This window comes from Gymnodraco acuticeps, unplaced genomic scaffold, assembly GCF_902827175.1.
Source record: "Gymnodraco acuticeps unplaced genomic scaffold, fGymAcu1.1, whole genome shotgun sequence".
NCBI lineage: Eukaryota > Metazoa > Chordata > Actinopteri > Perciformes > Bathydraconidae > Gymnodraco > Gymnodraco acuticeps.
Genome location: NW_022989835.1, coordinates 763,314 through 775,398, shown reverse-complemented (window position 1 = coordinate 775,398; position 12,085 = coordinate 763,314).

Genomic DNA, 12,085 nt, shown 5'->3' with positions numbered 1-12,085 from the left:
CTGTCAAGACGAGACACCAAGGAGATTAAGGATTGGAGGTCGGCAGGCTCATCTCGTGCAGCCAGCGCATCCTTCAGTTGATCCTTCAACCCCCTAACAAACACTGCCCTTAAAGCCGCCTCGTCCCATCGGGCTTCTGCCGCCAGTGTGTGAAACTCGATTGAGTAGTCTGCAACGGTTCGAGTCCCCTGTTGTAAATTTAGCAGACGACTAGTAGCTGAGCCAGAGTAATCAGGGTGATCAAAAACAGTGGACAAATGTTCAGAAAAAACTCCAAAGGAAAGAGTGTAGTAATCCACAGAAGAACTCAATGCTTCGGCCCAGGTTAATGCTTTGCCACGAAGCAAACTCAACACATAGTTCATTTTAGTCACATCAGAAGAAAAGGACAAGGGGCGCTGGCGAAATACCTTGTTGCATTGAAAAATAAATCCCCTGCATTTCTCCATCTCTCCGTGGAAAGGCTCTGGGACGGAGATGGGGAAACCCCGACATGGAATGGATTCGGGAAGAATTATTTTTAAATATTGAAGTTAAATGCATCAATCTGGTGCACTTGGAGAGCAAAATGAAGAGATCTATGGATACATCTCTCAACACCCATATGAAACAGAACTGTAAACAGATTTACTTTTTCTTTATGGATATTTTACAAATCACTCCCTTTTTAAACTGTATTCTTGTTTTATAGTATTTCATACCTATTTTTCGTTTATTCTCTTTTATTTTTTATAACTATAATGATCATATGATGGTGTGCCGTGGAAATAATCTTTTACATAATAATTGCATTCACTGAACACAGGAAATTACAATCCTGCCGTCCTCTCTAGTGTCATGATGAGGTTCAGGTAAAGCACGGTTAATATATTATTGAGGGAGAATTGTCCGTGGCTACAGGCGACGCCACTGTTTAAAACCATAAAGCAGAAATTAAAGTGTATGTTTAAGTATATATGGCATGATTTTTATTTAAATGTTTTATTTGCCTAAGTTAATGAAAGTGTGTTTTGTGTTTTTTAAAGGTTTTCAACCTAAAACGTCTAAACGATGCAACAAGCTAAATGAAGCTGCATGAAGCTAAAATAACTATACATGATCTCAAATAAAAAGAAAAGAGTCAAGATTTGAGTTGTCCCGTGTGTCCTTTTTTAGTGAACATGCCATTTTCAAGTTTAGGCAGGAGTCGATCAACCAAACCCAATCAGAACTTGACAGCGACTATAGGAACATGGCGACGCGTGGAGTCAGGAAACCCCTGTTGGAAGTGTTTCACAACACTCTCTCCTGACGGTAAAGAGTTAGGAACTCTCAATTGCTGCCACAAAACATCCCCAGGCGGGCACAGCTTGACCTATGTCAAACAGACCTAACAGGAAAACGATATCCTGCCCTGCCCTCACAGCCAGTCTGCTAACATGCATCAATGCACCATATGCCCAGAACGTAGGATAGGGCTTGTGCGCAGTGGCGGAGCTGGGGGGTGGCCATGGCCACCCCCAGCTGAATCCTGGCCACCCTATTGGCCACCCCCAACACCCTGACCACGGGGGCCCAAACTATTTAGAACATTAAGAAAAAAAATGTTTAAGTAACCTTTCATCGTTCATCAAGAATTAACATTAATAGGATGTTATATTGATAATGTACTTGTTACCGGTCTCAGGATTGGGATCTGAGACGACTGAGAACAATGACAAGAAGTCACACACGTTAGCGTATGGAATGTTCTGCTTTATTCGAAATCATAAAATATATATATATATCTCAAAATAACATAGTTCTTTATGTTTCTCAAGCACATATATAATTAATTAAAACAATAAACTCTGAATTGAAATAAATCAACTTAAATACATGTGTAATATTCCCTTTTCTTTACACAATAAGTGAATTATCTGTATATTGTGCATATATGTTACTACACTACTACTATTGGTCTCAGGCAAGGGGCCAGACTAAGATTGGTTCAAAAGACCTCATGAAAGACGACACAAGAAGTGAGGATACCCGGCCCGGAGGAAGCCCGGGGTCCCCTTCTGGAGCCAGGCCCAGAAGGAGGACTCGTCGGCGAGCGTCTGGTGGCCGGGCTTGCCACGAAGCCCGGCCGGGCCCAGCCCGAAAAGGCAACGTGGGCAACACCTCCGCTTCTCCGTCCCGCGGGCCCACCACCTACGGGAAACATCGATGGGGTCGGGTGCGCTATCAGAAGGGTGGCAGTGAAAGCGGAGGGTCTCGACGGACCAGACCCCGGGCGACAGAAGCTGGCTTTGGGGACGTGGAACGTCACCTCTCTGGGGGGGAAGGAGCCGGAGCTTGTGCGGGAGGTGGAGCGTTACCAGTTGGATCTGGTTGGGCTCACCTCTACGCACAGCGTCGGCTCTGGAACCTTACTTCTGGATAGGGGTTGGACTCTATTCTTCTCCGGAGTTGCTCAAGGTGTGAGGCGCCGGGCGGGTGTGGGGATACTCACAAGTCCCCGGTTAGGTGCTTCGTTGTTGGAGTTTACCCCAGTGGACGAGAGGGTCGCCTCCCTACGCCTGCGGGTTATGGGGGGGAAAACTCTGACTGTTGTGTGTGCTTATGCACCCAACAGCAGTTCAGAGTATACAGCCTTCTTGGAGACCCTGGAAAGAGTCCTGTATGGGGCTCCTGAAGGGGACTCTTTAATCTTGCTGGGAGACTTCAACGCACATGTGGGCAATGATGGAGACACTTGGAGGGGCGTGATTGGGAGGAACGGCCCCCCTGATCTGAACCGGAGTGGTGCTTTGTTACTGGACTTCTGTGCTAGTCATGGATTGGCCATAACAAACACCATGTTCGAACATAAGGATGCTCATAAGTGTACGTGGTACCAGAGCACCCTAGGCAGAAGGTCCATGATCGATTTCGTTATCGTATCATCGGACCTGAGGCCGTATGTTTTGGACACTCGGGTAAAGAGAGGGGCGGAGTTGTCAACTGATCACCATCTGGTGGTGAGTTGGGGTCGAGTGGGGCGGGGGAAGCCTCTGGATAGACCTGGTAAGCCCAAACGTGTAGTTCAGGTGAACTGGGAACGTCCTGGAGGAGGCCCAAGTTCAGGAGGCCTTCAACTCACACCTCCGGCGGAGCTTTTCGGGCATTCCTGTGGAGGTTGGGGACATTGAAACCAGAGTGGTCGGTGTTCAAAGCCTCTATTGCCGAAGCCGCGGCGGGGAGCTGTGGTCTCAAGGTCCTAGGTGCCTCAAGGGGCGGTAACCCTCGAACCTCCTGGTGGACACCGGTGGTCAGGGAAGCCGTCCGACTGAAGAAGGAGGCCTTCAGGGATTTGTTATCCCGGGGGACTCCCGAGGCAGTTTGCAACGGTACCGGACAGGCCCGAAGGGCAGCAGCCTCATCCGTGGCCGAGGCAAAAGCAGCGGGGTGTGGGAGAAGTTCGGAGAAGACATGGAGAAGGACTCTTTCGGGCGGCACCAAAGTTGTTCTGGAAAACTGTCCGACACCTCAGGAGGGGGAAGCAGGGGGGGAACCATCCAAGCTGTGTACAGTAAGGATGGGACGTTGATGACCTCAACTGATGGAGTGTTAGGGCGTTGGAAGAGGAACACTTTGAGGAACTCCTGAACCCGACAACTCCGCCCTCTATGTTAGAGGCAGAGCTGGAGTATGACGGGGATCAACACCAATCTCCCGGGGGGAGGTCACTGAGGTCGTCAAACAACTCCACAGTGGCAAAGCCCCGGGGGTGGATGAGATCCCGACCGGAAATGCTGAAGGCTCTGGGTGTTGAGGGACTGTCATGGTTGACACGTCTCATCAACGTTGCGTGGAAGTCGGAACGAAACAGTACCGAAGGAGTGGCAGGACCGGGGTGGTGGTGCCCCTTTTTAAAAAGGGGGATCAGAGGGTGGTGTGCCAATTACAGAGGCATCACACTACTCAGCCTCCCCGGGAAAGTTTACTCTAAGGTACTCGAAAGGAGGGTCAGGCCGATTGTCGAACCTCAGATTGAGGAGGAACAATGCGGATTCCGTCCTGGTCGTGGAACGACGGATCAGCTTTTACTCTCGCAAGGATCCTGGAGGGGGCCTGGGAGTACGCTTATCCGGTCTACATGTGTTTTGTAGACTTGGAGAAGGCGTATGACCGAGTTCCCAGGGAGTTACTGTGGGAGGTGCTGCGGGAGTATGGGGTGAGGGGGTCTCTACTCAGGGCCATCCAATCTCTGTACTCCCAAAGCGAGAGCTTGTGTCCGGGTCCTCGGCAGTAAGTCGGACACATTTCCGGTGAGGGTTGGCCTCCGCCAGGGCTGCGCTTTGTCACCAATCCTGTTTTGTAATATACATGGATCGGATTTCGAGGCGTAGTCGTGGGGGAGGGGGTCTGCAGTTCGGTGGACTAAGGATTGCACCACTGCTTTTTGCAGATGATGTGGTTCTAATGGCTTCATCGGTCTGCGACCTTCAGCACTCACTGGATCGGTTTCGCAACCGAGTGTGTGAAGCGGCTGGGATGAGGATCAGCACCTCCAAATCTGAGGCCATGGTTCTCAGCAGGAAAACCGATGGACTGTCCACTTCAAGTAGGGAATGAGTCCTTACCCCAAGTGAAGGAGTGTCAAGTATCTCGGGGTCTTGTTCTCGAGTGAGGGAACAATGGAGCGTGAGATGGGCCGGAGAGAATCTGAGCAGCGGGAGCGGGGTACTGCAGTCGCTTTACCGCACCGTTGTGACGAAAAAGGGAGCTGAGCCAGAAGGCAAAGCTCTCTGTCTACCGGGCCATTTTCGTTCCTACCCTCACCTATGGTCATGAAGGATGGGTCATGACCGAAAGAACGAGGATCGCGGATACAAGCGGCCGAGATGGGTTTTTCTCCGCAGGGTGGCTGGTGTCTCCCTTAGGGATAAGGTGAGAAGAAGTTCGGTCATCAGGGAGGGACTCGGAGTTGAGCCGCTCTCCTTCGCGCGTCGAAAGGAGCCAGTTGAGGTGGTTCGGGGCACCTAGTTAGGATGCCACCTGGGCGCCTCCCTAGGGAGGTGTTCCAGGCACGTCCAGCTGGGAAGAGACCAAGGGGTAGACCTAGGACCAGGTGGAGGGATTATATCTCTTCGCTGGCCTGGGAACGCCCTTGGGATCCCCCAGTCAGAGCTGGTTGATGTCGCCAGGGAAAAGAAAGTTTGGGGCTCTCTGCTGGAACTGCTACCCCCGCGACCCCGACCACGGAATAAGCGGGAGAAGATGGATGGATGGATGGATGTTACTACACATACTCTGAGTGTGTCATTCACATGTTAACTATTACAAACTCATTCTTTAAAAGCTTACACATATTAACAAAACACAATAAGTGTTCTTCATAACTTATGAAACTTTACAATGGGCCTTAGCAAGGTGCTTAGTTAACCACCAATAGCAATTTCCACATGAATACAACACACTACTAGCATGGCTAGGCCACTTCTGTAATGAATTCATGGGTAATAAACTTCTCTATTAACATTGGATAACTCTTCTATTTCATCTACCAACATTTCTCTAAAGCCCACATTAAATTACAACGAAAGGCATTATATCATTGCGTCACAACTGTGTATCGCTAACCAGCTACAATATTGAAAAGAATACCAAGCTAACGGCTAACTCGTAAGCGAGCTAAGCTACATGCTAACCGGAGTTGGCAATTCTTATCATAAATACCTCAAATTACATTTAATTGCTCATTAACCGTGTCGAGTTTTCCCAAACTGTTACTGAGTTGATCCGTTAACATTTTATAACATTTACTGATTATTTATGCATTTTTAGACAGTTTACCCACCTGAGAACAATGACAAGAAGTCACACACGTTAGCGTATGGAATGTTCTGGCAATCCCCTTGACTTCTTTGCTCTTATCCCAAACCAGAACGTCAGACCTCTACCAATGTAAGTGTAGAGCACCAATCTACAGGTTAACTGTATAACCAGTACAAAACTAAATATCAGTAGATACTTGTAACGAAGCTTGGTGAACATGAAATTGTAAATAACAAGATTAAATAGTAGGGTGTCTGCTTTTATTCTTTCACACAAGTGACGTCATGAGCTACCCACAATGCAACACGCGCCATATATATATACGCCATTTTCCTGGAGGTGCAAATATCCTGGAAGTGCAAATATAAACAGCTAGCTAACGTAGCCATGCAGAGCGCACTAGGTTTTTTTTCTGAGTTAAAGACTGAAGAAATCGCTGCATGTCTTCGGATTACATTCTGGGACTTGAGGGGTGTGCTCTAGGTCGTTACCAGCGTAAACTAGAGCTGTGTGGGTTGTCGGATTGCCCTTACAGACTGCCTGCAGATGTATGGAAAAAACGACCCTCGAAAGTGGCCTTCGTCGATTTTGGCTGCATCATCTACGTCTAATTTCTGGAAAACACCAGGTGAATACCCCACTTGTCACAATAATATTATCATTATTTTAGAGTTGACTAGATATTGATTAAGGCAATAGACTATGATATTCAGTACAGGAAGCTTAGCAACACCTAGACGGTGTACGGCTGCTGCTTGCACCTCGCGTTAACACGGCGGATACCGGAAGTACGGTGTCGCCCTCGGCCCAATACCCGTATGTGTGTGTGAAAGAATGTAAGTTAAGCATTACATGCCTCATATTTTACAGTCCGGTACACTACAGCGACGGTTAGGTTTTGTACCCAGACCTAAACCACTGACTGTAAACGTAGCTCAGACACAGGAGAACAGTGGTTTCCAATAGTGAGTTTTTACCGACAAAAGTTGAGGGGGAGGTCCAAGCCAACCGCACAGCTATCATGGAACTGGACTGCTCAGGTTTCAGCTCTTGCTAAAAACCTGGAGAAGATGGTTAAAGCCTCCTGATGATGCAAGGCAGAACCAAGCTAGTCTGCCCACCCTTCAGTTTCTAAGCCTGCAGACACAACCAATGTAAATAACAAGATTAAATAGTAGGGTGTCTGCCTTTTATGTAACTTAAGCATTACATGCCTCATATTTTACAGTCCGGGTACATACTCACTACACTTACAATTCATTTACTTATTTTTCTTCCAAAAGTTAATTATCCAAAGCCTCTGTACACCCCCTTCTATTTACATGTAATAGTTTGGTCCTGCCTCCAAACGCGGTGCAGCACCGCCAGCACTTTCTAGCAGAGAGTGAGAGCATGTTAGGAGCAGGGATGCTAGTACTTACCATACTTACGTTGTGAACCATGTCTCAACGACTAACAAAGTCAGGCTTTCAAAGAGAAAAGAAAGGAGAGAAAGAGAAGATAGAGGGACTAAAGGGTGACAGTATGTCACCCAGTTTTTCAAAGAAAAGGTGGGTGTGGTCTATGAGTGGTGGAAATGTGTCTGTTGTAAATAATGTTTTTTTTTTTACTAGGCTGACATTAAGTACTGTTAATATATATTAAGTACTGTTACATGTTTTTAATTTCACTCCTCTTATAGCTGACATTTAGTAAATGCAGGTACATTTTTAGCAGCTATTCATACTAAATCAGTTGTCCCTCCCCCTGGTACCAGGACCAACAGATCCATCTCTCGACTTAGCAGCCCTGTCCCCCGATAAGTGTTATATTTTCACAGCTCAGTGTCAGTAAATAAAATATTGTGCAGTTAGTATTGGACTACAAGATAGATGCAAGCCTGTACAGGTAGAGTTATTTAAAGCAATAAATGAGTTGGTTGGGTTCTGGAGGTGGTGGTGCAGCATTGTGCTTTGTTGGCGTGGCCTGGGCCCTGGTGGTGGGGCCCAATGTGATACATTTTCATGGGGCCCAAAATCCCTGGCGTGTATGGCCAGAGGGCAGGACCTATAACACATTACTACCCAATAGCATTGTGAGGCTGAACAAAAGGACCTTTTGACTATTGTAAATGTAGTCTTTTAAAAAACAAAACATTTACTGACTTTTTAGGATAGCTTCAAGTTGTTAGGAACCGTGACTCACTGATATGAGGAATCAATTGCACAACCCAGAGACGAAAAGGTTTGAAGAAAATAAACTTTAATATATCAAAAAACAAAGAAACACTCTTTACAGAGGGAGTGACAAAACGGTCACAAAACAAACGCTCTCATGGAGGATATCCACAAAAGGTACTTGGTCTCTCTATGGCTGCTTGGATCTGACTTCTTGCATGACAAACAAAACAAACTGACAACAGACAAGGGGAGACAGGACAATATATACAAGAGGTAAGTGGGAACAGGTGGAAACAATCAGGGGCGGGGCAGACGCTGACGATGGCGGGGAAACAAGAAAGTAAAGGCACCTGGAATGAGAAAAGGAGTACAAAATAAAACAGGAAGTGAAACAAACAAAACAAACATGAACGTTGACAAATACATAACAAACTAACATAATTGACGGGACACAACAGTACCCCCCCTTCTAGGGCCGACTCCCGGCGGCCCAGGCTGCTCAGGGTGGCGATCATAGAAGTCATTTATGAGTCTTGTATCCACCACGAAAGTCGATAGGCGACCCAGCAACGTTCCTCAGGCCCGTATGCCCTCCCAATCGACCCAAGAATTGGCGTCCTCGGCCCCCGTTTTGCGGGACCGACAGAAGTTTCCTGGACCGTGTACACCGGGCCACCATCAACGATCCGGGTGGAGGGGGGGGTTTGGACGGGGGAACCAGAGTGCTCTCTTTAAACTGGCTTGAGTTTGTTAACATGGAAGCTAGGATGAACCTTCAAGGACCTGGGAGTTTGAGGCGCACAGAGACAGGGTTAATGATTTTTGAGACTGGGAAAGGACCCACAAACCTCGGTGCCAACTTCTTGGAAATGAACATAAAGAGGTAGGTCCTTGGTAGAGTGCCAGACTTTCTGTCCCGGCTTGTAGAGGGGGGCCGCACGTCTGTGACGATCCGCCAGCTGGACTTCATTCCGGGTCGAGGTCCGGAGTAGGCGCCTGCCCGAAGCACCGGCCCAGACCTGCTGACCGCGTCGAACATAGCGTGCGCGGATGGCACCATTGACTTCTTCTTCATTGGCAGGGACAGAGAGGGGGCTGATATCCGTTCGCACACTGGAACGGGGGAGAGACCAGTGGCGAGCCGATAGAAGAGTGTTGTGGGCTACTCTACCCAGGTCAGATAATCGCTCCAAGAGTGGATTGCTTCTGGGACACAAGACACCTGAGGCAGGTTTCGAGGTCCTGATTCAGGCGTTCTGTCTGACCGTTGGACTTGCGGTTGATAACCGGAGGACAAGCTGACGGTGGCGCAGGAGCTGGCAAAACTCCTTCCAGAAGATGGAAGTGAACTGAGGACCTCTGTCTGAAACTATGTCGCTGGGAAAACCATGAATTCTGAACACATGAGTAAGCATGACCTCTGCCGTTTTCTTGGCAGAGGGAAGTTTGAGCAGAGGAATGAAATGTACCATCTTTGAGAACCGATCCACCACTGTAAGGACGGTAGTGTTACCTTTGGAAGGTGGGAATCCAGTCACAAAGTCCATGGAGATATGCGACCATGGTCGTTGAGGCAAGGCTGGAGCAGACCCACCTGGGCCTGGGAAGAAGTCTTATTCCGGGCGCACGCTGGACAGGCCGCCACATATTCAGAGACCTCTTTTCTCATGGCCGGCCACCAGAACCGCTGCTTTATGGCAAACATAGTTCGCCGGACCCCCGGATGGCATGTGAGCTTGGACGTGTGAGCCCAGTGGATTACCTGAGAGCGTAAAGACACAGGGACAAACAAACGGTTGTCTGGACACTCACTAGGTGCCGGGCTCACAACATTAGCCTGCTTCACATCAGTTTCTATCTGCCAAGTTACCGACCCAACCACACAGTTTAGTGGAAGGATTGATTCAGGTTTCTTGGCATTAGGGACAGGCTCAAAGAGACGAGACAGTGCGTCTGGCTTACGGTTTTGCGTACCGGGTCTAAAGGATAACGTAAAGTTAAACCTACTAAAGAACAGAGACCACCGGGCCTGACGTGAATTGAGTCTCTTGGCTTTTCTGACATACTCTAAGTTCTTGTGGTCTGTCCACAACAAACGGTTGCTCCGCCCCTTCGAGCCAGTGTCGCCACTCCTCCAAAGCTGCTTTGACAGCTAGTAACTCCTTGTTCCCCACATCATAGTTATTTTCAGCTGAGGTCAACTTGCGCGATAGATAAGCGCAGGGGTGCATCCGGTTATCCTTGGAGGACCTCTGGGACAACACAGCCCCTATGCCCTCGTTGGACGCGTCGACCTCAACTATAAACTGTCTCTGGGGATCCGGAACAGTGAGTACGGGAGCCGTGGTGAATCCTTTCTTGAGGCACTGGAAAGCAGACTCGGCCTGGGGGGTCCACTGAAAGGAAACTTTGGAAGAGGTGAGAGCATGTAGAGGAGCGGCTACAGAACTGAAGTTGCGTATAAACTTTCGGTAAAAGTTGGCAAACCCCAGGAACTGTTGGACTCTCTTGCGGCTATCTGGAGTAGGCCAGTCGGTCACCGCACTGACCTTGGACGGATCCATCTGGACTGATTGGCGGTGATAATGTAGCCCAGGAAAGAGACAGTGGTTGCATGGAAATCGCACTTCTCAGCTTTCACATACAACTGATTCTCCAGAAGCTTCTGGAGGACTTGGCGGACATGCCTGACATGAGACTGAATATCTGGAGAGAAAATCAGAATATCGTCCAAATACACGAAAACAGACACATTCAAAAATTCTCTCAAAATGTCATTGACCATAGTTTGAAAAACAGCAGGAGCATTGCATAGTCCAAAAGGCATAACCCTGTATTCGTAATGTCCGCTAGGTGTGTTGAACCCCGTTTTCCACTCGTCACCCTCTCTAATCCTGACGAGGTGGTAGGCATTTCTCAGATCGAGCTTGGTGAACACCTTAGCTGACTGAAGTAGTTCAAAAGCTGAAGACATCAGCGGGAGGCGGTTTTTCACCGTAATGTCATTTAATGGGCTGTAGTCAATGCATGGTCTTAGAGACCCATCCTTCTTCCCCACAAAGAAGAATCCTGCGCCCGCAGGTGATGAAGAGGGACGGATTATCCCCGCTTTCAGAGAGGAGGAGATGTAGTCATCCATGGCCGCCCCTCTGGTCCTGAGATAGAATATAAGCGCCCCCTAGGGATGGGTGCGCCAGGTAACAGGTCGATGGCACAGTCAAACGGACGATGAGGAGGCAATGATAGTGCTTTGGTTTTGTTAAAAACCTCTTTAATGTCATTGTAGCAAGAGGGGACCTTGGAAAGGTCAGGAAAGTCTGAGCTACTATCAGCCACTGCAACAGTACGTGGAGCTTTACATGACTGTTCACAATTCTCTCCCCATCCCTTAATTTGTCCTGAACACCAGTCTATATGTGGGTTGTGTGTTTTTAAAGGGAAACCCCAAAATCAGCGGATGCTGTGCAGAATCGAACAGATGAAATTGCATCATTTCCACATGATTATTGTCAATAGTCACTTGCATGGGTTCTGTACAGTCAGTGACTCTACACATAAGTCTGCCGTCTAGGGCACTGGCATTGACGGGATGTTTGAGCGGAACAGTCTTAATATTAAGACGTTTCGCGCTAGACTTTCCCCCGAGTCAATTAAGGCCCCCATAGTGTGTGTCTGACTATTGGCAGTGATATCTACCTGGGTGAGTGTGCGAGGAGGATAATCAGATGAAATTTTGCTCACCAACGCCCTCCTCATGGTTGGTGAGCATGCCCTTTTCCCGGACATGTCGCCTGCTGGTGTCCCATGACCACAGTAGAAGCAGCATCCCTCCTGCAGGCGGCGCCGTCGTTCCTCTGGAGAAATCCTCGTTCTCCCGAGCTGCATAGGTTCCTCCGGTGCCTGTGGTGGCGCTGTCACTGCTGGGCCTGATGAAGAGGCGAACAAGGAATCCCATGAGGACTGCCTACCCAGAGAGCGCCCCTGGTGGCTGGGAGGTCTTGTTGCGACTCGGCGTCGTTCTCTCTCTCTTTCCCTGATGCGATTGTCAATTCGGAGAGACGTGGAAATGAGTGATTCGAGGTCTTGTGGTAACTCTAATGGAGCCAGGTGATCTTTAATCGTCTCTGAGAGTCCATTGCGGAAGG